The sequence below is a fragment of the Panulirus ornatus genome, chromosome 18, assembly GCF_036320965.1.
Source record: "Panulirus ornatus isolate Po-2019 chromosome 18, ASM3632096v1, whole genome shotgun sequence".
Lineage (NCBI taxonomy): Eukaryota > Metazoa > Arthropoda > Malacostraca > Decapoda > Palinuridae > Panulirus > Panulirus ornatus.
The window spans coordinates 39,592,981-39,619,796 of record NC_092241.1 but is presented as its reverse complement, the minus strand read 5'-3'; the positions used below and the strand labels follow the sequence as shown (position 1 = coordinate 39,619,796).

General features: G+C 40.8%; 1 long non-coding RNA gene across 5 annotated transcripts in view; it reads right to left on the bottom strand.

The window, feature by feature from the left end:
* Positions 1-26,816, bottom strand: part of LOC139754905 (uncharacterized) — a 280,753-nt gene that overhangs the window by 77,554 nt on the left and 176,383 nt on the right. Inside the window, exon 4 of one of the 5 annotated variants that reach the window (XR_011713974.1) lies at positions 16,740-16,844. The exons of the other annotated variants lie outside the window; for them this stretch is intronic. This is a non-coding gene — a long non-coding RNA (uncharacterized lncRNA). Of the gene's footprint in view, positions 1-16,739; positions 16,845-26,816 lie in introns of those variants that run through there. 5 annotated transcript variants of the gene reach the window in all.

Here is a 26,816-nt window from a genome sequence, read left to right as displayed (position 1 = left end):
CCCATTCATCATCAAGCGACTCTTGAGAGCTTCCTGTGTCCAGGTAAGGCTCACTACCCAGCCTAGAGCAAGGTATTCAACCTGTCAATATGAGGGATAAAGGGGCTGGGGTAACTTGTGCTGCCTGCCGGGTCTCATGAATATTTAACGGGCCACTGATAGAGCGTTATGCACCGTCGGTGTACAGTCATTCTGAGAGCTGGTTGGCTGTAGACTGCGGTCCTTCGCTCCAATGATTAGCTGAGTTAATTAAGAAGAGTAGTTCGGCCGTATGGATATAACCCACCTAAATAATTGTCAGTCGTTTCGCCAGTGATTATGGTGAGACTTGTTTCATTCAGACGATCGCTGTAACTAATAGATGGGCGAGATGTCAAAATAGTTCCAGGGATAGTAATGGAAGCAAGTACTTATTTGAAAGCTGATCTTCATTTTATGCCGCATTGCTTCATGAACGTGACGGATGATTTAGGAAACCAAGATCCTAGTCTCTGCCACCAACATAGAATAAATGGTCGTGCGCTGCCTCCGGTGTAAATGGTCGTGCGCTGCCTCCGGTGTAAATGGTCGTGCGCTGCCTCCGGTGTAAATGATTTTGATGCCAACTGGGCGGCTGGCGTGATGGTCAGTCCCGGCGGACGCGCACAGGAGTGAGATGTCTCGTACAGTCACGTTGTGACTAGATCGAGACTCTCAACATTTGGAAACAGATTCGTAGCGGGGGAGGATACGGCTATGGACGAGCACAAACGATAAGCTGCAAGGGGTTGTTGTTCCCTGGATTTTTCATCTTCAGATAACCGAGAGAAAAACACCGCCTAATCCGCTCTGTGCGATTGATTGCTCGAGTTTGTATTCTCAACCCATGACGCTGTCTCGATGATCACATGGTTAGTCAGTCAGCCTCCTACCAGCCCCGGCGGGAGCGATGCCTCGCCACCTGTAGTGTCTTTCGTCTTTTACATTCTGCAGCAAGTCATCATCATCATCCACCACATCATACCATGCATGGAAACGAGTTTTTCCATGGTTCACACCAGCATGTATGTATAAGAATGATCATAATTATATTCTTTACAACGTATAGAAAAGACAGAGAACACCACATAAAGGTTCAGGGCAGAAACATTGCCATGCTCCTCCTGTGTGTGCACTTACATCATTATCCCCAGTAAAACTGAGATAGAGCTACGTATAATCTAACAAAAACATGAATTTTGTAATGAAAACACGATCTCCAAAATTTCTTTATCGTTGTTTCAAATATTTGAACTTCTCGCTCATATGGTATCATAAATAAATAACTTACACAATTTCGTTGAGATCAAGTTCATTTTTTTTCTAAATATCTGATATTCTATGACCATAGAATCTTCCCTACATATATATTTCTTTTGTCTTACCAGACGCCACACGGACTGTGTCGGTCAGTCGCCTACCTCCCAGTCAGTCTTCTCCATTCGTTACTGTCCTCCTACTCTTTCCTTCGTTTTTATTCAAAGCGAGCTCTCGACGCCCTCATTCCATCTCATTCTAGGACGTTCTGCTGGCCATCTTCCTTTAATGACTGCCCAGTTCAAACACATTTTGGTATATCTCGAGTCTTCCATTCTTCGTACATGTTCATACCACCGTAGCTTGCTCTTTTTCATTCTTTTATTCTCAGTACAAAAGTAAGGATAAAATCCTCTCTTATCTTGATGTTTCTCATCTTGGCCACTCTGGTAACTTCTCATATTAGCCTCAACGCTCTCATTCCACATCATTGTCCGATTACCAATATCGCTTTTGATTAAGTACTCATATTCATGCATGATGCTCGACCTCAGGCACAGGCACTTGTTCCTGTGCTCACGGCATAAGAATCGTGTATCCTTGTACTCACAGATAATCATTATCACTTGTAAAAAATTGATCGCACTCGTACTCAAATAACATCTGCAACAAACCGTAGGGCACTGCTTAAATATCTATCGTATACATCTAATGAAAAGATAGTAACTAGATCTATTCCATCAACAACACGGCACAAGACGTATACTTGATGAATTTCAGACACATTCTGTAAAGATATGCGAAATTTATATACTACCTTGCATCATATATTTCCCTCTGCACCATCACACATCAACCTTTGCTTCCCAAGCTCTCTCTCCAACTATCATACTTGTTTTTTCTCTCAGCTGCTAATTCATTTTTTCTTTCTCTTTCTACAAAATATTCTCTATCACAATCTTATATGTGTTATGAACCATATACTTGTCTGCTGCTATGATGGCTTGCCATATCTCTTTTCCATATATATATATATATATATATATATATATATATATATATATATATATATATATATATATATATATATACATATGGAAACATATTAGCATTTAATGTTATCCCAAACGACTCATTTATACGCTATATCAGATAAGCTGCCATTGTCATTCAAATATATTTTTTTTCTGTGAAAAATCCATTTGTATCATACTACATAAAGTCTTTTTCATATATTCAACAGATAATGTTTACAACAATGTTTCAGGTTAATCCACACAAACTCCATTCATGTAAAACACAGTTATATCAATGTGTTTCAGCCAACATCTCCCTTGAAGCTGCAGTCTGCTATATAGTGCTATACTTGTTTTGTCCTACGCATTGCATTTGTGCGAAACTTGATTAAATCCCGTTTTACACCTTTCAAACATATAGGTGAGGTCAGGTGAAGGTCAGATTGGGTTTATCAGGTCACGCCGAGTTCAGGGTAGGAGATCGGACGGGACTGAGTTTAGTTAGCGTAAGTTCGGGTCAGACTAAAGGCAAGTTAGGACGGGGCAAAGCACAGGTTAGCTCAAGGTTCGGGAGAGGTTCAGGTTAGTTTGGGTTCATATCCAGTAAAGGTCGTTTAGGTTAGGTTAGGTTAGGGTGGCAGTGATATTCACATCTGGGTGATTACAGATAAGGTTAAGGTTGCTTCGTGTTAAGGTTCGGTAAAGTTCTCCCAACGTGAATGTTTAAGCTTTACCTTACGTTAAGTTAACCCGGCCTGACCTTGAACAAATCTTCCTTAGCCTCACTTGACCCTAACCAAAATCTGTCCTCAAACCGACTACTATAACAGTACACTGACTTACCCCAACTGGTCCCAATTTAACCCAACCTAACTTCAACCGTACCTTAACCCAAAGTAACTTGATCTTAACCTGAACCTTCATCTGAACTTAACTGTCCTAAACTTACCTTAAACTATCCTTGACTTAACCTTAACCTAACCTGAACTTTACCTTAGTCTGACCTCAGCCTAGCCTGACTTTATGCTAACTAGGCATAGCAGGCGTAATACGAGGTTAGAAAATGTTGAGTATAAAATGAACTAAACCAGCTAGAAAAAAAAAAATCATTATACAACAGACTGCAACTACGACCGAGTTGCTAACTAAAATGTAATAATAATTATTCTATTTGAGAAAGTTTGTTTTGCTGGAAATGAAAAATACTTAAAACATTATGATTCATGCGATATTAATGGATACAAATGGTCTCTACAGTATAAAACTAAATGACAATAGCAGCTTATTTGGCACAGAGCACAAATGAATTATGATACAGTATAATCATACCGATAAAAGTAATTTTGCATATAAACTTGGACGACGTATCGTAGAATCAGAAGACTAGACTATATGGTCTGTGAGAGAAAGTTTCAAGAATATATATATATATATATATATATATATATATATATATATATATATATATATATATATATATATATATATAATTTTTTTTTCTTTTTTCTTTTTTTTGCTGTCTCCCGCGTTTGCGAGGTAGCGCAAGGAAACAGACGAAAGAAATGGCCCAACCCACCCCCATACACATGCCTTGATTCAATCCACTGACAGCACGTCAACCCCGGTATACCACAACGATCCAATTCACTCTATTCTTTGCCCTCCTTTCACCCTCCTGCATGTTCAGGCCCCGATCACACAAAATCTTTTTCACTCCATCTTTCCACCTCCAATTTGGTCTCCCTCTTCTCCTCGTTCCCTCCACCTACGACACATGTATCCTCTTGGTCAATCTTTCCTCACTCATTCTCTCCATGTGACCAAACCATTTCAAAACACCCTCTTCTGCTCTCTCAACCACGCTCTTTTTATTTCCACACATCTCTCTTTCCCTTACGTTACTTACTCGATCAAACCACCTCACACCACACATTGTCCTCAAACATCTCATTTCCAGCACATCCATCCTCCTGCGCACAACATTGGCCACGCCTCTCAACCATACAACATTGTTGGAACCACTATTCCTTCAAACATACCCATTTTTGCTTTCCGAGATAATGTTCTCGACTTCCACACATTCTTCAAGGCTCCCAGAATTTTCGCCCCCTCCCCCACCCTATGATCCACTTCTGCTTCCATGGTTCCATCCGCTGCCAGATCCACTCCCAGATATCTAAAACACTTCACTTCCTCCAGTTTTTCTCTATTCAAACTCACCTCCCAATTGAATTGACCCTCAACCCTCCTGTACCTAATAACCTTGCTCTTATTCACATTTACTCTTAACTTTCTTCTTTCACACACTTTACCAAACTCAGTCACCAGCTATATATATATATATATATATATATATATATATATATATATATATATATATATATATATTTGTTTTGCTTTGTCGCTGTTTCCCGCGTTAGCGAGGTAGCGCAAGAATGGCCCAACCCACCCGCATACGCATGTATATACATACACGTCCACACACGCAAATATACATACCTATACATCTCAATGTATACATATATATATACACACAAAGACATATATATATATACACATGTACATAACACATACTGTCTGCCCTTATTCATTCCCATCGCTACCCCGCCACATATGAAATACCAACCCCCTCCCCCCCTCATGTGCGCGAGGTAGCGCTGGGAAAAGACAACAAAGTTCACATTCGTTCACACTCAGTCTCTAGCTGTCATGTAATAATGCACCTAAACCACAGCTCCCTTTCCACATCCAGGCCCCGCAGAACTTTCCATGGTTTACCCCAAACGCTTCACATGCCCTGGTTCAATCCATTGACAGCACGTCGACCCCGGTATACCACATCGTTCCAATTCACTCTATTCCTTGCACGCCTTTCACCTTCCTGCATGTTCAGGCCCCGATCACTCAAAATCTTTTTCACTCCATCTTTCCACCTCCAATTTGGTCTCCCACTTCTCCTCGTTCCCTCCACCTCTGACACATATATCCTCTTGGTCAATCTTTCCTCACTCATTCTCTCCATGTGACCAAACCATTTCAAAACACCTTCTTCTGCTCTCTCAACCACACTCTTCTTATTACCACACATCTCTCTTACCCTATTATTACTTACTCGATCAAACCACCTCACACCACACATTGTCCTCAAACATCTCATTTCCAACTCATCCACCCTCCTCCCCATAACTCTATCCATAGCCCACGCCTCGCAGCCATATAACATTGTTGGAACCACTATTCCTTCAAACATACCCATTTTTGCTTTCCGAGATAATGTTCTTGACTTCCACACATTCTACAACGCTCCCAGAACTTTCCCCCCCTCCCCAACCCCTATGATTCACTTCCGCTTCCATGGTTCCATCCGCTGCCAAATCCACTCCCAGATATCTAAAACACTTCACTTCCTCCACTTTTTCTCCATTCAAACTTACCTCCCAATTGACTTGTCCTCAACCCTACTGCACCTAATAACCTTGCTCTTATTCACATTTACTCTCAGCTTTCTTCTTTCACACACTTTACCAAACTCAGTCACCAGCTTCTGCAGTTTCTCACACGAATCAGCCACCAGCGCTGTATCATCAGCGAACAACTGACTCACTTCCCAAGCTCTCTCTTCCACAACACACTGCATACTTGCCCCTCTTTCCAAAACTCTTGCATTCACCTCCCTAACAACCCCATCCATAAACAAATTAAACAACCATGGAGACATCACGCACCCCTGCCGCAAACCAACATTCACTGAGAACCAATCACTTTCCTCTCTTCCTACACGTACACATGCCTTACATCCTCGATAAAAACTTTTCACTGCTTCCAACAACTTGCCACCCACACCATATATTCTTAATACCTTCCACAGAGCATCTCTATCAACTCTATCATATGCCGTCTCCAGATCCATAAATGCTACAAACAAATCCATTTGCTTTTCCAAGTATTTCTCACATACACTCTTCAAAGCAAACACCTGATCCACACATCCTCTACCACTTCTGAAACCACACAGCTCTTCCCAATCTGATGCTCTGTACATGCCTTCACCCTCTCAATCAATACCCTCCCATATAATTTCCCAGGAATACTCAACAAACTTATACCTCTATAATTTGAGCACACACTTTTATCCCCTTTGCCTTTGTACAATGCCACTATGCAAGCATTCCGCCAATCCTCAGGCACCTCACCATGAATCATACATACATTAAATAACCGTACCAACCAGTCAACAATACAGTCATCCCCTTTTTTTTAAATAAATTCCACTGCAATACCATCCAAACCCGCTGCCTTGCCGGCTTTCGTTTTCCGCAAAGCTTTTACTACCTCTTCTCTGTTTACCAAATCATTTTCCCTAACCATCTCACTTTGCACCCCACCTCGACCAAAACATCCTATATCTGCCACTCTATCATCAATCACATTCAACAAACCTTCAAAATACTCACTCCATCTTCTCACATCACCACTACTTGTTATCACCTCCCCATTAGCCCCCTTCACTGAAGTTCCCATCTGCTCCCTTGTCTTACGCACTTTATTTACCTCCTTCCAAAACATCTTTTTATTCTCCCTAAAATTTAATGATACTCTCACACCCCAACTCTCATTTGCCCTCTTGTGCGCCTCTTGCACCTTTCTCTTGACCCCTTGCCTCTTTCTTTTATACATTTCCCAGTCATTTGCATTATTTCCTTGCAAAAATCGTCCAAATGCCTCTCTCTTCTCTTTCACTAATACTCTCACTTCTTCATCCCACCACTCACTACCCTTTCTAATCTGCCCACTCTTCTCATGCCACAAGCTTCTTTTGCGCAAGCCATCACTGCTTCCTTAAATACATCCCATTCCTCTCCCACTCCCCTTACCTCCTTTGTTCTCACCTTTTTCCATTCCGTACTCAGTGTCTCCTGGTACTTCCTCACACAAGTCTCTTTCCTAAACTCACTTACTGTCACCACTCTTTTCACCCCAACATTCTCTCTTCTTTTCTGAAAACCTCTACAAATCTTCACCTTCGCCTCCACAGGATAATGATCAGACATCCCTCCAGTTGCACCTCTCAGCACATTAACATCCAAAAGTCTCTATTTCGCACCCCTATCAATTAACACGTAATCCAATAACGCTCTCTGGCCATCTCTCCTACTTACATACATATACTTATGTATATCTCTCTTTTTAAACCAGATATTCCCAATCACCAGTCCCTTTTTCAGCACATAAATCTACAAGCTCTTCACCATTTCCATTTACAACACTGAACACCCCATGTGCACCAATTATTCTCTCAACTGCCACATTACTCACCTTTGCATTCAAATCACCCATCACTATAACGCGGTCTTGTGCATCAAAACTACTAACACACTCACTCAGCTGCTCCCAAAACACTTGCCACTCATGATCTTTCTTCTCATGCCCAGGTGCATATGCACCAATAATCACCCATCTCTCTCCATCAACTTTCAGTTTTACCCATATCAATCTCAAGTTTACTTTCTTACACTCTATCACATACTCCCACCACTCCTGTTTCAGGAGTAGTGCTACTCCTTCCCTTGCTCTTGTCCTCTCACTAACTCCTGACTTTACTCCCAAGACATTCCCCAAACCACTATTCCCCTTTACTCTTGAGCTTCGTTTCACTCAGAGCCAAAACATCCAGGTTCCTTTCCTCAAACATAGCACCTATCTCTCCTTTTTTCTCATCTTGGTTACATCCACACACATTTAGACACCCCAATCTGAGCCTTCGAGGAGGATGAGCACTCCCCGCGTGACTCATTCTTCTGTTTCCCTTTTTAGAAGGTCAAAATACAAGGAGGTGAGGGTTTCCAGCCACCCGCTCCCGTCCCCTTTAGTCGCCTTCTACGACACGTGAGGAATGCGTGGGAAGTATTCTTTCTCCCCTATCCCCAGGAATATATATATATATATATATATATATATATATATATATATATATATATATATATATATATATATATATATACATATAAAGAAAAGACAGAAAAACAGAATGATAGATGGAAAAGATACAATACATATGATACAAGAAAGTGCATAGATCAAAGAAAATTTTTGTCAAGAAGTGTCTGATATTCAAATCTACATACACACACAATAAAAAAGAAGGTATCGTCCGGGATGGGTCCGATGCATTTCGAAATGATCAGTACAACTTCTCTTGCCTTGATTGGGTTGGTAAGTACGAATGCACTACCACTTTCCCAGCAATTATGGTAATACGACTTTAGAGCTATTTCCTTCGAATAATAAACTCAATGCATCGTTTATTGTAGCAAATGACAGAAAACGTCGCCAGTAATCGTTATATTACATCATAAAAGCAGGACTAACAATGGGAGGTGAGACCAGTGGGCATTTCTCAAAATCCCTCGTCCATGGTGTCATATTGTTTCAGATAAAAAGTGGGAGGATACTTTTTTTCTAACCGAGTGAACGTTATGTAATGAGTTGTTGCTGAGATAAAGTTGCTCACTTGTAGTAATAGATACAATACAAAAGGCAGTGATGGAGGGCATCAGTGTTCTTCATTTTGCAAGAAGAGCTATCAGAGATGACGTGTGTTTTCTCATTATGAATACGAGTATTAGTTGTAAGCGCAAGGACGCGAGTATGAGAACAAGTACTGTTGCACGAGTACGAGTGTTTCCCTGTATGCTTTCCTCTTCCGGCATTGCTGTATAACTACCTGGTTTACATTATGCAGGTCTGATGTATGAGGTAAATGCTATCACTATGTATCTGATGTACCCTAGACCTAACTTCGTTTCTGACGGCAAGTTGACTGTCTGGACCCACCTCTCACCCTCCCATGTTGACGTACTGTACACACTGTACACTATATACTTGCCATCAACCACGCATTCCATGAAATACTTTGTCTATGTATATCTAAACAACAGAATTTTAAAACTAAAGCTAACTAGATCTATAAACACTAAAATATTTCTACCTGAAAAAGAACAGCAACAGAATTTCCGATAATAGGGCGACCACAAGGCTCTATGATGTAATGAAGGAAAAGATAGAAACTTAAGGATACATATGTGTCAACATAGATCCTTTCGTTGTGACGTTATCAACAGATTCAAAATGGAGAAGGCTGCAAATGGCACTATGAATCTTATTTTCGTTTTCTATCATAAACTTATCTGTACCTACTTTTTTTTTCCGTAGGTTAGCAATCTCCGAACATGACGATCCAGAAGCATTTGGCATGAACTATTCTATGCCATTTCAGTGTTCCGATGTTGAAATGGAAGACCGTATACGGAATCAGTCTGCGAGGAGTGGCACAATGGAGAGCACTATGGTTGCGAAGGCTGGCAGCTGTAGGGTATGCAGTTCTCTTTATCGATAGTCTTTCGCTAAGATAGTACAGGCACACACCAGCCGAGCAGGCCTGCGTTGGCGAACATCATGGAGGACTGGTAGAATGCACTCTTAGTCTCTCCTTGATGGAGAAGCAGGTGCCACCAATTGATATTTACGGAGGAGGACATGAGTCTTATAGTCACTTCCGAGACGTCGTTACTCGCCATGTGTTACTCCCTCCGGGTATCGATCCTTGCCCACCTAGGCTGCATCATACGAGACATCTAATCAGTTAATCAGAATTTTTTTATCAGAACTTTCCCATCACTTTTTCGTCAACTATACAAATACTAGAGTCACAGGGGTTAATCTACCTTGTATAAAATTTCCGTATCAAACAGCAATGTGTTTCATACAGTAAAGACACGACAAAAAGGAAAGAGAGGCAGAGTGAGGCATAACTTGAAGAGTGGGGTTCGAGTGAGGGTGCCCGGTAGAGAAGGCCCCTCGCCGGTCCATGTTCAGATAATTGCCTTTAGAATCATAAGTCATAAACTCCACCCTGACGTCATCAGACAAGCCATTATAAACCTGCTGGGAGGGGAATGCAAAGTTTCCTACGTGAGTTCCATTAGAATGTCTTCGCTCTGCAGGAAAACCTTAGTGTGGGTCAGTCAGTGTGTGTTGTACTGTTCCTCAGTCTTAGCCTGATGCTTGTAGCTAGACCACGAGTTCTTAACCATTTTATCCTCGTACATCACTTACAGGCACCCGTTGTCTGAGGACAACCTTCAGCATATATTCAATATGATATCGGTTCTGAAAGTACAATCAAAGAGAAATAATACCACTCAAACTCTTACAAGAGAATACTCAAGGCAAAACTTACTTTTCTATTCGTACATTTATATATCTATCTGTTTATTTGTTTTTCTTCTGTGGACCACCGAGATGTAGACCATAGACCAAACTTTAAGAACTCTAAAACGAGGCTCTCACCTTCAAAATAAACCTTCACGTATCACCAGGATTTCTCGTTCCAGATTCAAACTTTGTACTTCCATCTGAATGTTACACTATAATATGTTAATCATGAAACAGAGGCAAAGTTCAGCATCACATCTACATAGAACAACTGGTCCTCTGTTGTTTGCCTTATCCGTGTACTCTCACGTGCCAGCCCCTTTCTTAATAACGATGATACTGATGGTTACCATCAAGAAGACGCTCTCACATAGCTATCTCAACAGGCAAACAATCAACTACGTCAACAGCGGTATGAGTATATCATACAGCCATTATGTTATCATGACCATCTGAATATTCTGAGTTCATGCAAAGACTAATGCACTGTAACATTACGTCAAAAAAGGAATCCTTATTGATTTAGGTGATAGATATAGAGAAATATTGTAAAAGAGACACATCGACATGCTGGACACACCATAATTATGGGCGCAAGGTCTTACGCATTCCCAGTCTCCCCTCCTTGGACTATCAGTGATAAAGATTCTTAATTACTTTTGCCGTGCTATTCTCAGCATTTTCAACATTCTCTCATCTTGCAGTCTCAATGCAAATATAATCTGTTCGCTGTCTTTATTTTCATATTTTTCTTATTACTATGAATCATTTTAGTGTCTTAAATAAGATGAAAAATGGAATGAAAAAGAGTGAGTGGTCGCGGCCTGAACATGCAGGAGGGAGAAAGGCGTGCACGGGATAGAGTGAAATGGAACGATGTGGTATACAGGGGTTGACATGCTGTCAAGCCGACTAAACCAGAGCATGTGAAATTGCCGGGTGAAACCATGGAAAGGTCTGTGGGGTCTGGATGTGAATATGGGGCTGTGGTTTAGGTGCACTTCACAATGACAACTCGAGAGAATGGATGAGAGCAAATCTGGCTTTTTTCTTCCGTTCCTGGCACTACCTTGGTAATGTGGGAAACGACGACCATTGTAAAAAAGTTTATATATATATATATATATATATATATATATATATATATATATATATATATATATATATATATATATATTTATATATAAACTGATAACCACGAGGAAAATGAAACACAATAAGTTCCCAAGTGCACTTGAGAACTCCCGGTGTTTCCTTTTCTTCGCGGTTATCAGTTATTACTAGATATTGCGCACCACTGTGACCTACTGCTGCATCATATATATATATATATATATATATATGTGTTCATGTTCATACTACTTGCCATTTCCCGCGTCAGCGAGGTAGCGTTAAGAAGAGAGGACTGAGCCTTTGAGGGAATATCCTCACTTGGCCCCCTTCTCTGTTCCTTCTTTTGGAAAATTAAAAAAGAGAGGGGAGGATTTCCAGCCCCCCGCTCCCTTCCCTTTCAGTCGCCTTCTACGACACGCAGGGAATACGTGGGAAATATTCTTTCTCCCCTATCCCCAGGGATAATATATATATATATATATATATATATATATATATATATATATATATATATATATATATATATATATACTTATCTATTCATTTTGCTTTGTCGCTGTCTCCCGCGTTAGCGAGGTAGCGCAAGGAAACAGACGAAAGAATGGCCCAACCCACCCACATACACATGTATATACATACACGTCCACACACGCAAATAGACATACCTATACATCTCAATGTACACATATATATACACACACAGACATGTACATATATACACATGTGCATAATTCATACTGTCTGCCTTTATTTTTTCCCATCGCCACACCGCCACACATGGAATAACAATCCCCTCCCCCCTCATGTGTGCGAGGTAGCGCTATGAAAGGACAACAAAGGCCCCATTCGTTCACACTCAGTTTCTAGCTGCCATGTAATAATGCACCGAAACCACAGCTCCCTTTCCACATCCAGGCCCCACACAACTTTCCATGGTTTACCCCAGACGCTTCACATGCCCTGGTTCAATCCATTGACAGCACGTCGACCCCGGTATACCGCATCGTTCCAATTCACTCTATTTCTTGCACGCCTTTCACCCTCCTGCATGTTCAGGCCCCGATCACTGAAAATCTTTTTCACTCCATCTTTCCACCTCCTATTTGGTCTCCCACTTCTCCTCGTTCCCTCCACCTCTTACACATACATCCTGTTGGTCAATCTTTCCTCACTCATACTCTCCATGTGATCAAACCACTAGAAAACACCCTCTTCTGCTCTCTCAACCACACTCTTTTTACTTCCACACATCTCTCTTACCCTTACATTACTTACTCGAGCATACCACCTCGCACCACATATTGTCCTCAAACATCTCATTTCTAGCACATCCACCCTCCTGCGCACAACTCTATCCATAGCCCACGCCTCGCAACCATACAACGTTGTTGGAACCACTATTCCTTCAAACATTCCCATTTTTGCTTTCCGAGATAATGTTCTCGACTTCCACACATTCCTCAAGGCTCTCAGAACTTTCGCCCCCTAACCCACCCTATGGTTCACTTCCGCTTCCATGGTTCCATCCGCTGCCAGATCCACTCCCAGATATCTAAAACACTTTACTTCCTCCAGTTTTTCTCCATTCAAACTTACCTCCCAATTGACTTGACCCTCAACCATACTGCACCTAATAACCTTGCTCTTATTCACATTTACTCTCAGCTTTCTTCTTTCACACACTACCAAAATCAGTCACCAGCTTCTGCAGTTTCTCACATGAATCAGCACCAGCGATGTATCATCAGCGAAGATCAACTGACTCACTTCCCAAGCTCTCTCATCCACAACAGACTGCATACTTGACCCTCTCTCCAAAACTCTTGCATTCACCTCCCTAACAACCCCATCCATAAACAAATCAAACAACCATGGAGACATCACACACCCCTGCCGCAAACCTACATTCACTGAGAACCAATCACTTTCCTCTCTTCATGCACGTACACATGCCTCACATCCTCGATAAAAACTTTTCACTGCTTCTAACAACTTGCCTCCCACACCATATATTCTTAATACCTTCGACAGAGCATTTCTATCAACTCTGTCATATGCCTTCTCCAAATCCATAAACGCTACATACAAATCCATTTGTTTTTCTAAGTATTTCTCACATACATTCTTCAAAGCAAACACCTGATCCACACATCCTCTACCACTTCTGAAACCACACTGCTCTTCCCCATTTGATGCTCTGCACGTGCCTTCACCCTCTCAATCAGTCAATATATAAATATATATATATATATATATATATATATATATATATATATATATATATATATATATATATATATATATATATATATATATATATATTCCCCTTAATCTATTGTTCCGTAACACCACTTTCTTTTTTCTTATTCTACCTCTTTGTATATATGCCAACTCACAGCCCTCTACTGACAGACACTCTCAGCTCCTGCCAAAACGCCTCTTGGCTCGCTCATTTATTTTTGAACATTTTTAATCCACCGCGCAGTCTCTCTCTTCCTCCTTCACTTGATATAAATCCTTGGTTCCAGGTATTAAATTTTCTTAAATGCTTTACACTTTCCATATACCGCGTCATACCTCGAAAATTTTTAGCAAAATACTCTCTGTCTTGCACTCTCCATCTCTGGGGATATATATATATATATATATATATATATATATATATATATATATATATATATATATATATATATATATATATATATATTATTTTCTTACTTTCACTCATATTCCTCACAATCCTCATCTTCTGCTGATCTTTACGTCGTATCTCTCTGTCAAAAGATACTTGATAAAAGTGAGTTTACATGATTATCGTAGATGTCCACAGGCTCTCAAGCTAAACATCACATTATCTGATGAGTGCATGATAAATATTTCAATTTGAACCATTAATTACTGCCAGTATATGAACCATACAGTGGTCACTGGAAGCCTTCGTTACCTTCTGATCCTTATTGTGACGTGGACAATGTTTGTCTTTATCATCGTAAGCAGCTCACGCTCGGCATTCATCGATCGTATTTCCAGATAAACATGTTTTATAAAGAGAATATAAACACACGAGAATATCTTCTCGACAAAAAAATACTGTAAGTAATGTAGTCTTCTTCTTTCCCCCACCTGGCCAAGCACTAACCAACAAAATTATCATAATAAACTTGCATTAAGCGAAAACGCCGACGACCCAACATTTCCATTCCTGCCGCCTCCGCCTCCTCCTCCTCCTCCTCCTCTTCCTCAAGCACTCCCCACCGCGGAAACATCGAAGAACTTAGGGTAAACAGCCTACCTGCCCAGACTGCACCGCTCTCCCCACACGCTAAATGGACCTCTTTACTAAAGGCTCTAATTTGCATCACATCAGGCACTTTTCAGCAGAAATATCGGGACATCTTGGTGTGTAAGTGTACCAGGCGTGGCGGCGGCAGACCTGGTGTGGCGGCGAGCTGGTATGATGTTGGCGCTAGTGTGGTGGAGGAGGGAGTAGGTGTGCTGGGTTTGTGGTATAGGATCTCGTGTCCTGTCGGCGGACCACGTATGTTTGAGGACCTGGTGTAGCGGAGGGTTTGGTGCAGTGGTGAGCCTGGTGGTGTGTCAGACATGGTGTAGTGGTAGACCAAATATGGAGGAAGGCCTGGTGTCACAGTGGCAGAGGTGATGGAGAGCTGAAAGTACTTGCACTAGCGAACTTGCACTGCAGTTGTCCTAGTGTGATGGAGGACCTGGTTCTTATCGCATCTGGTGCGATGAAGGAGTCGAAGTGGTGTAAAGGAGGAGCTGTGGTGAACGTATGCTAATAGTGGGGCTTCATGTGGTGGTGGATCTTGGGTACATGAAGACCTGATATGGTAGAGAATTTGAAGTAGTAGAGAACCAAGTGTGAAATGCAAGGGCATGTGTCTCAGAGGATGTGGTGTGGCTGTGGCAGAGGACCTGATATAGTGAGCTGTCTGGTGTGGTGAATGGCCTGGGTGAGGGAGGTCCTACTATGGATGAGGAGCTAGGTATGAGCGATTTTAGTGAGTAAGGAATGAGGAACGAGGTATAGTGCATTACTCGGTGTGGCTGTGAAATGATATCTGCTCTGAAGGAGGGCCTGACGTGGTCGAGGGGTCTGGTATGAGAAGGATGACGGAAATGGTGTGGTGAGTGATGGGTGATGACGGAATTGATGTGATGGATGATGGGTGATGGTAAGCCTGGCGTGTCGATGACGGAGGTCTCGGTGTAGCAGAGGACTTTGTGGGGTGGAGGGCTTGATGTAATTAAGTTTCTTGGGATGGTGGAAGGACGAGAGTGGTGGAAAACATGAACTGGATAGGTGTTTGTGGTGACGGAAAGTCTGGTGTTGTGAAGACTTCGTAGTGGTGAAGTGTATGAGGTGGTGTAGTGCCTGGGTTATGGGAGACCTGGTGTGGTGAAGGAGCTGGTGTGGTGGAGGGTCAGGTATGGTGAAGGGCCTGGAATGATGGACCACGTGGTGTGACGAGGGAACTGGTGTGGTGGAGGACCTGGTGTGGTGGAGGGCCAGGTGTGGTGAAGGGCCTGGAATGATGGACCACGTGGTGTGACGAGGGAACTGGTGTGGTGGAGGACCTGATGTGGTGGAGGGCCAGGTGTGGTGAAGGGCCTGGAATGATGGACCACGTGGTGTGACGTAGGACCTGGTGTGGTGGAAGTGTCTAGTGTGGTGGTGGAGGGATGTGGCGGCGACCTGCCTCTCTACCGCTCCCTCCTCTAAACTGCTCACTGGGGCCAGAATATGAATACAGATCGCCCATTACCCAAGAGTTTAACATTTTTATATGGCGCTATTCCGTGGGGGTTTTGACGGCCTCTCGCACCGTGACATATCATGCGGTTTCGTCTTCATTTTTAATGCAGTGGCCGGCAATGTAGGAAGAAATGCATTTAGCTTAAAATGCTCGCGTATCTTGCTCTCAGATGGTACACAGTAAAAGACCTACTCTCGCTGGAGAACTTAACATTACAAGAATATTTCTGAATATCATGACGAAAAATATTTTCATGAATAACTGGCTGAATTCATCCCGTATGTGTTACTCTTGCTCCTACAAGGTATATATTCTAATAATCGTATTGATGATATGTTCTTTTTTTTTTTATTCGTTGCGTTTTTGCCATAAGACGGGGTACGTTATGATGCACGGAGGCTGTGGCCTTCATATAAACGTCACTCGCTTAGGGGTATCGGAGACGGTCCTGTGAATAGAAAGCAGGAATCAATATCTGTATTCAGCTCAAGAGACACAGAGTCGGGCTAACTCCGAACGCATCCAAGAATAACGTCCCTCTTTCATACCTGTGCATCTTCTTGTCTGTGTAACTTTTTGACTGTGTGTTTTAACTGTCTGTGTGTAACATCTTGTCTGTGTACGAATCTGTGCAGCTTTCTGGCTATCTATTTGTCTGTGTGACCCCTTGACTGTACACGTAGCTACCCGATGAATCTGTAGATGGATGGATTTTGCCTGTCTACATGGCAGAGTAACTTCACGTGTGTGTGCAAGAGGTATGATTCCTGCTCTTCATGTACGTATATCTTAAGTGTCTGTGTCTTTGCATCTCTTCTCTTGTCTGTGTATCTTCTAGTCTTTCTTCACGTTTTGTTGATTTCTTTTCTGTATGATTTCTCTTACACTTACTGAACCCGTTTTTCGTCTTTCGTGTCTTTCGCCTTATACATGTCAATAGATAGTCTCTTTTCTTTATCATTTTTTGTCCATCTAGATAACGTCTTGGATTTCTGTATAACGTCTTTTCTACCTGTGCTTAAGTTCGTTTGTTTACTCCTCTTCTGTCTCTGAAATACGCCAGAAGTAAGTTATGCTTGACGGGTGATTTTACGGTTATCAAGAATCATTCCCAGATGTTGCTTTGGTGTTATTTTCTTGCAGCTTTTCAGTCGAAGTCTGCGTCATTACATGCATGTAACTGCTTTACACTTGTGCGATCCCATCTTCTGAACATTCTCCAATATCATAAAACTTTTAAAACTTACTTATGATGTCCAGCATTATTGTCTACTCGTTAGATTAGTTCCATTCATCCATCTCTCTTACAGCATGAAATTACTTCTTTACATTTACTGAACAATTTTCATGTTTAGTTTCATGTGTCCTTTATTTGTTCTATCTCTACACCTTGTGAAGAGCTGTTCACTATTTCATCAGTCTGATGTATAATCTTGAATATTGTTATCAGGTCACCCCTCACTTTTCTCTCTTCCATGCTAGGAAAATCTAAGCCCTCTAGCCTTTTCCTATAACTCAGCTTTCCCTAATTTTGGTGACATGTTTGTCCTCCCCCTTCGCCCCTTCCCGGCATCTATCCTTTTAGCTCTTTGCGCCTCTTTATGTACCTTGGCAAGACTTGAGACGCATATTCTGGTTTTGGCCTAACGTAGGATGTGAGCAGCTTGCTGAATATTTCCTTATCCATATGTCTGAAAGCTACGCTGACAGTTTGTCTCTACTGTTCTCCTGACGTGAGACTAGGCGATAGGCTAGGGGCGATATTAACACCCAAGTCTGTCTGTCTTACATACAGATTCCTGCAACTTATATCCTGCTAAATAGTATTCATGTATTCGTAATGAGACCTTTCACTGTGTTCTATCCTCATTACTTTACACTCACTCGCTCTGAATTTCATCAACCTTGCGCGGGCCAACTTTGGAATTTATCCAGGTTTCCTTGTAAGTTCAAGCAATCTCCCTCGCTTTTTACTTCCCTTATCATTCGGGAATTATCTGCAAACATGTTCTGGCAGGATTCCAATCTTTCTGACTAGCCATTCACATAGATCAAGAAGAACAATTGTCCCCAGACCAAAACTTACGCCATGCTATAGGTAGATTAAACCATTTCCAGAAGGCTCCCAACATGCGTCCGTTGTTCCCTTCCAATAATATAACTTTCTACCTATCGAAGTAGTCTATCCCTTGTTAATGCCTGAAGATCTAACTTCTTTACCACATCTTTAGCACAGTTTCAAAGACTTTCCATCTGTCCAGATATACAAACGATCCACCCAGTCTTCTCATTTGTCTGGAACAGAAACCTGGGTTTCGTTACACACGACCTCTTTTCCCTGAAACTATGCGTGTGTGTATGTGTGTGTGTGTGTGTGTGTGTGTGTGTTTGAATTTCCGATGACTTTCATTCGGTTATATGTCTGTGTATCTATCTTCTTTCTTTCTCGTATCTGCTTCTCTCACTTATTTGATGACCATTTTGTCTATTTCCCTCTAACTTTCCCTGTCTTCCTTGTGATCTATATCATCGTCTATTCATCTCAACGAGCCACATATCTCTCCTCTAGCTCCTCTATCTCTTTGTCTCCTACAGTCTACCTTTGTTGGGTTTCCTCCGAATCAATTTCTTTGTTAGTTCTCAGTGCGTTTGTCTTCTTCTTTCTCTTCATGTTTGGCTTTCTTTCTTCTATGTTATGTACGACACTTCCTATACCGCCACTTATCAAATTATCATAAATCAAGATAAGCGCCACATCATTTTGTTTCAGTGTTGATCCGGTAACCCCTTTTTATACATAATCTCTCATCTGGAGTCTGCTCCCCATTCAATATCCACTCCAATACATTTCAAAGCAACACATTAGGATCAACTATTTAGAATACCCTGATGGCCCTCTATAGGCTTGTAGCCTCATCATCTCACCTTGAACATAGTGTCCCAGCGTATAATAATGTGTATCAATATCTCCCTGTGTTCTTAGGGTCTGATGTACCCAACGATTCAGCACAATCTCATGTTGCAATCCACGTCCCAATTACTAACCAGAGTTGCTTGTTTCTTTCCAGTTCTCCCCATACTATTCAATTAGGCTCCATTTTCCCCCTCTGACTGACCGCCCGCAGTAAAGAATCATGGGTATACAAGTGTTCCCATTTTCTAACTCATCAGTTCCCAGCCCACATCTAATCTACAGAACATACGAACACACAAGAGCAATATCTGTTGTGAGGTTCGTGTGTAGTCTTACAATTAACTGAAAAAGGTGTACAGAATTCTTCGACTTGACGTCCACGTCCTCAATGAACCTAGCGGACGGCATGCCTAAAGTCTTTTAAGTAACCAATCAGCCATGTAAACAGAGACATGAAACTGGCTAAGGAGATGAAATGATGGTCTCTTAATGGGTTAACATCGTCCTAGCTTACTGGACAAGCCACAGTGCCTCCTGCTCTTATAATACCTTTTCGAATCTTTAAAATTTTTGCTTTCAGTTTTTTCCCTTACATTCCAGTGTGTTCCTTGAGACAAATTTCCTTACCTTTATCTACAACACACTACATATGCATACATGCACATAAATCAATCCCCCCCCCCAAGGAATAACATCATGTTATACATATATATATTTTTTTTTTTTCAAACTATTCGCCATTTCCCGCGTTAGCGAGGTAGCGTTAAGAACAGAGAACTGGGCCACTGAGGGAATATCCTCACCTGGCCCCCTTCTCTGTTCCTTCTTTTGGAAAATTAAAAAAAAATTGAGAGGGGAGGATTTCCAGCCCCCCGCTCCCTCCCCTTTTAGTCGCCTTCTACGACACGCAGGGAATACGTGGGAAGTATTCTTTCTCCCCTATCCCCAGGGATAACATATATATATATATATATATATATATATATATATATATATATATATATATATCCCTGGGGATAGGGGAGAAAGAATACTTCCCACGTATTCCCTGCGTGTCGTAGAAGGCGACTAAAAGGGGAGGGAGTGGGGGGCTGGAAATCCTCCCCTCTCTTTTTTTTTTTTTTTTAATTTTCCAAAAGAAGGAGCAGAGGGGGGGGGGGCCAGGTGAGGATATTCCCTTAGAGGCCCAGTTCTCTGTTCTTATCGCTACCTTGCTAACGCGGGAAATGGCGAATAGTTTGAAAGAAAAAAGAAAGATATATTCATTATAATTGTATCACTGAAGATGTGAATCATCACGCAATCGCCCGGATCTTCGTGTTTCATGTTCTTGTGGTTACCAGTGTATACGTACTGTCTGATAATGGAGCACATCAGTTAAACCCAAGTCACTGTTAGTACCCTTCTATTTTTATTCTATTTTTCCGTAACTTTCCCTATGATTACTGACCTCCCAAGTATGCACCACCACATTTATTCCAAAAAGTCTTTAATTCTTAAACCCCTCACATCCGGACAACAGTGACGCAAGCTGTTCACAATTATCCCTACAACTGTCTGAATCTAGACCTATAAATACATTAGCATCCTGTTCTTAACAACAGTGGAGTGGTAATTCACCCCTTGTGTTTCGGCTTCCCCTCAAGTCATGCATTGGTTCATCCAACAATTCACAAACATTATTTTGCATCTTAACGGAGTTACTTTATTAATTACCAGCCTGGGCTACTCTCTCTCTCTCTCTCTCTCTCTCTCTCTCTCTCTCTCTCTCTCTCTCTCTCTCTCTCTCTCTCTCTCAGTACATACCAGGTAAACTCCCCTTCATCCTTTTGCATTTATTCTCTTTAATATAACCTGTTGTAATTCCACAAATGTTGCATACCTTGTTTCAATATTTCAACATATTTTCAACCGTTATTTTCCCAGCAGATCTCTGGACGTTGGCGGCACGCTCCACCCCTGCACAAATCCCAGGCCACCCTCACTACCTCTCCACCGCTGTAACCCTCTCTATCACGCCCTTCCCTTCACCTGCCCTCCTACACTAAACAAACTAATTTCTCAACAGCCCCTGCTCTCGACTCTTGCTCTCACTGCTGGACGCAGGGAGGCTATCAATTATACGAGGAGAAAATTCTAAAAGTAATTTATGTGTATGTGTGTGTGTGTGTGTGTGTGCGTGTGTGCGTGTGCGCGTGTGTGTGATGAATAATGACAATGAAAGGATAATGATGATAATATCTATTCTAACAATAACTTATGATTACTTTAGTAATAATGATAATGGTAGTAATTACTGAGGACAACAGTAAAGATAGGAACTGAAATGATAATAATAATAATAATAATAATAATAATAATAATAATAATAATAATAATGATAATAATAATAATGATAGTAATAATAATGATAATAATAATAATAATAATAATAGTAATAATAATTTTTTTTTATATTATACTTTGTCGCTGTCTCCCGCGTTTGCGAGGTAGCGCAAGGAAACAGACGAAAGAAACGGCCCAACCCCCCCCCCCATACACATGTATATACATACGTCCACACACGCAAATATACATACCTACACAGCTTTCCATGGTTTACCCCAGACGCTTCACATGCCTTGATTCAATCCACTGACAGCACGTCAACCCCGGTATATCACATCGCTCCAATTCACTCTATTCCTTGCCCTCCTTTCACCCTCCTGCATGTTCAGGCCCCGATCACACAAAATCTTTTTTCACTCCATCTTTCCACCTCCAATTTGGTCTCCCTCTTCTCCTTGTTCCCTCCACCTCCGACACATATATCCTCTTGGTCAATTTTTCCTCACTCATTCTCTCCATATGCCCAACCCACTTCAAAACACCCTCTTCTGCTCTCTCAACCACGCTCTTTTTATTTCCACACATCTCTCTTACCCTTACGTTACTCACTCGATCAAACCACCTCACACCACACATTGTCCTCAAACATCTCATTTCCAGCACATCCATCCTCCTGCGCACAACTCTATCCATAGCCCACGCCTCGCAACCATACAACATTGTTGGAACCACTATTCCTTCAAACATACCCATTTTTGCTTTCCGAGATAATGTTCTCGACTTCCACACATTCTTCAAGGCCCCCAGAATTTTCGCCCCCTCCCCCACCCTATGATCCACTTCCGCTTCCATGGTTCCATCCGCTGACAGATCCACTCCCAGATATCTAAAACACTTCACTTCCTCCAGTTTTTCTCCATTCAAACTCACCTCCCAATTGACTTGACCCTCAACCCTACTGTACCTAATAACCTTGCTCTTATTCACATTTACTCTTAACTTTCTTCTTCCACACACTTTACCAAACTCAGTCACCAGCTTCTGCAGTTTCTCACATGAATCAGCCACCAGCGCTGTATCATCAGCGAACAACAACTGACTCACTTCCCAAGCTCTCTCATCCCCAACAGACTTCATACTTGCCCCTCTTTCCAAAACTCTTGCATTTACCTCCCTAACAACCCCATCCATAAACAAATTAAACAACCATGGAGACATCACACACCCCTGCCACAAACCTAAATTCACTGAGAACCAATCACTTTCCTCTCTTCCTACACGTACACATGCCTTACATCCTCGATAAAAACTTTTCACTGCTTCTAACAACTTTCCTCCCACACCATATATTCTTAATACCTTCCACAGAGCATCTCTATCAACTCTATCATATGCCTTCTCCAGATCCATAAATGCTACATACAAATCCATTTCCTTTTCTAAGTATTTCTCACATACATTCTTCAAAGCAAACACCTGATCCACACATCCTCTACCACTTCTGAAACCACACTGCTCTTCCCCAATCTGATGCTCTGTACATGCCTTCACCCTCTCAATCAATACCCTCCCATATAATTTACCAGGAATACTCAACAAACTTATACCTCTGTAATTTGAGCACTCACTCTTATCCCCTTTGCCTTTGTACAATGGCACTATGCACGCATTCCGCCAATCCTCAGGCACCTCACCATGAGTCATACATACATTAAATAACCTTACCAACCAGTCAACAATACAGTCACCCCCTTTTTTAATAAATTCCACTGCAATACCATCCAAACCTGCTGCCTTGCCGGCTTTCATCTTCCGCAAAGCTTTCACTACCTCTTCTCTGTTTACCAAATCGTTTTCCCTAACCCTATCACTTTGCACACCACCTCGACCAAAACACCCTATATCTGCCACTCTATCATCAAACACATTCAACAAACCTTCAAAATACTCACTCCATCTCCTTCTCACATCACCACTAATAATAATATTAATAATAATAAGATAATAATCATGATAATAATAATAATAATAATAATAATAATAATAATGATAATGATTGTAATGATAATGATAATAATGATAATGATAATAATAATGATAATGATAATATTGATAATATTAATGATAATGATAATTATAATAGTAATAATAATAATGATATTGATAATGATAATAATGATAATAATGATAATAATAGTGATAATAATAATAATGATAATAATAATAATAATAATAATAATAATAATAATAATAAAATAATAATAATAATAATAATAATAATAATAATAATAATAACAATAATAATGATAATAGTAATAATAATGATAATAATAACGATGATAATGATAGTAATGATAATGATAATAATGATAACAATGATTATGATGATGATAATAATGATAATAATAATAATAATAATAATAATAATAATAATAATAATAATGATAATAATAATAATAATAATAATAATAATAATAATGATAATAATAATAATAACAATAATAATAGGGGACAAAGAATACTTCCCACGTATTCCCTGCGTGTCGTAGAAGGCGACTAAAAGGGGAGGGAGCGGGGGGCTGGAAATCCTCCCCTCTCGTTTTTTTTTTTAATTTTCCAAAAGAAGGAACAGAGAATTGGGCCAGGTGAGGGTATTCCCTCAAAGGCCCAGTCCTCTGTTCTTAACGCTACCTCGCTAATGCGGGAAATGGCGAACAGTTTGAAAGAAAAGAAAAGATAATAATAATAATAATAATAAGAAGAAGAAGAAGAAGAAGAAGAAGAATGAAAATAATGATAATAATAATGATAATAATGATAATAATAATAATAATAATAATAATAATAATAATAATAATAATAATAATGATAATAATAATAATAATAATAATAATAATAATAATAATAATAATAATAATAATAATAATAATGATAATAATAATAAGAAGAAGAAGAATGGTGATAATGATAATGATACTTTAAAAATGATAATTATAGTAATGTAATAATCATGATGATAATGATAACAGTGATTATAAAGATAAGAACGAGCAGGAGAAAGAACAAAAACAGGAACAAGACAAACATGAAGATGACATGATAACAATCATAATTCATTCCTTATATTTGTTAGCCGTTTCTCACGTAGCGAGGTAGCGCCAGGAACAAATGAAAAGTGGCCTCATTTGTTTATCTCTGCTCCCCAGCTTTCATGTATGATGCGCCGAAAGTAGAGGTCTCTATCCAGAGTCAAGCCCCACAAACCTTTCGTTCACCACTTCATATTCCCTGGTTCAGCCCAATGACAGCGCGTCGCCCCCTGTATACCACATTGCTCCCATTTGCTCTCTCTCATACACGCCTTACACCCTCCTGCATAGTCAGATCCCGAACCCTCAAAGCGTCTTTCACTCCATCCTTCAACCTCCTCCTCGGTTTCCTTCTTCTTGTACCCTCCACTTCCGTCATGTATACCCTCTTGGTCAGCCTCCCCTCACTCATCCTCTCCATATATCCAAACCATTTCAGCATACCCTGTTCAGCTCTCTCATATGTACTCCTCTTACTTCCATACCTCACATTTATCCTATGATTCTTTTATTCGGCCAACCCTCTTCACACCACAAGTTGTTCTCAAACATTTCATTTCCAAACAAATCCATCCACTCTCGCACTTTTTCATCTAGTGCCCACGCCTCGCATCAGTGACTCACCGTTGGGATGTCTTCACAGACAGAGACCTCGCTTTTTACACTCTCTTCAACTCACCCAGGACCGAAGCCCTCTCACTTATCATGTGGCTTTTTTTTTTTTTCAGATTCCATAGTTCCATCTGCTGACAAGCCCACTCTCACGGATCTACAACAATCCATTTTTTCGATGAACTCTCCATTTGAACTCGCACTCTAACCTGTCTGTCTCTCTTCCATGTCAAACCTGATAATCCTGACAATGACTTTCATCTTTCTCCTTTCCCACATTATCTTTAACTCATAACCAGGTCCTGCAGCTTCTCACTCAAATCTGCCACCAAAAATGTGTAATGAGTAAACAGTCAGTAACTCACCTTCCAAACCCTCCCACCCTAGCAGACTGGAGAGTGCTACCCTGCCACTCTCTACGACCCTCGCATTCACCTCCCCCCCCACCCCCCACTACTCCATCCATAAACAAATAAAACAGCCAGTCGACTCTCCCGCAAACCCACCTTCACCTGGAACAACCTAACCTTCTCTCTTCCTACTCGTACACACGCCTTACTCTAAGAATTCATAACTGTTTCAGATAATTTTCTTCTCACACCATATGTTCGTAACACCTTCCACAAAGCACCTCTATCAGCCTTATATTACGCTTTATACCATAAGTGTAACATACAAATCCATCTCTTTCTCTAGCTGTATTTCATACACATTTTTCAAAGTAAACATCGAAGCCATAAAATACTGTACTCCGTACTTATGAAGCCGCCATCCTGTCAATCATTATTCTCTCGTGCAACTTACCAGGTACACTTAAACTTCTGCCTCTAATTCGAGCATTCACTTTTGTCCTCCCTTTCATTATAAAGCAGCACTGTGTTGGCATTATGCCAATCCTCAGGCACCTCTCCATGAGCTAAACACCCTGTACACTAAAATTCCTAACCAGCAAATAATAAAAGCTATAATCTGTCCTATGTAGATATTGCCCAGACTAACCCTCTAAGATGGAACTAAATTCAAGAATTAAGGACCGCGCGCCTGTTAGTCATCTGTAGTCTATCTATTTCGCTGTGCATCAAGTGATGCAGCATACATTGGATCCACTTAGTGATCTCTGCACTGTATGTTTGAACAGCACACCAGGAGATTTCATAGTACAGATATGTGGCTTTCCAGAGTAGATCCTTCTTCTGTAAAGGTTGCATGCAAAACATTGTGGCGGTAATTTTTCATTTAATGATTTTTAAATTATAATTGGACGGGAGACCAATTTGCAACATCAAAGGCTCCTTGAGTAGTTAGAAATCCCCAAAACTATGTCTAGCCTGAACGACAATGACCCAACGGCTCAGCTGAATACCGTTGTCTGATTCAGGAGTTCAGTATTGTGTTGGTTTCTAATCACTCTTTACACTTTGATGTTCGCGAGGTGATCTTGATATTTTTCAGTTTTGTATACAGATTAAAGTACTAT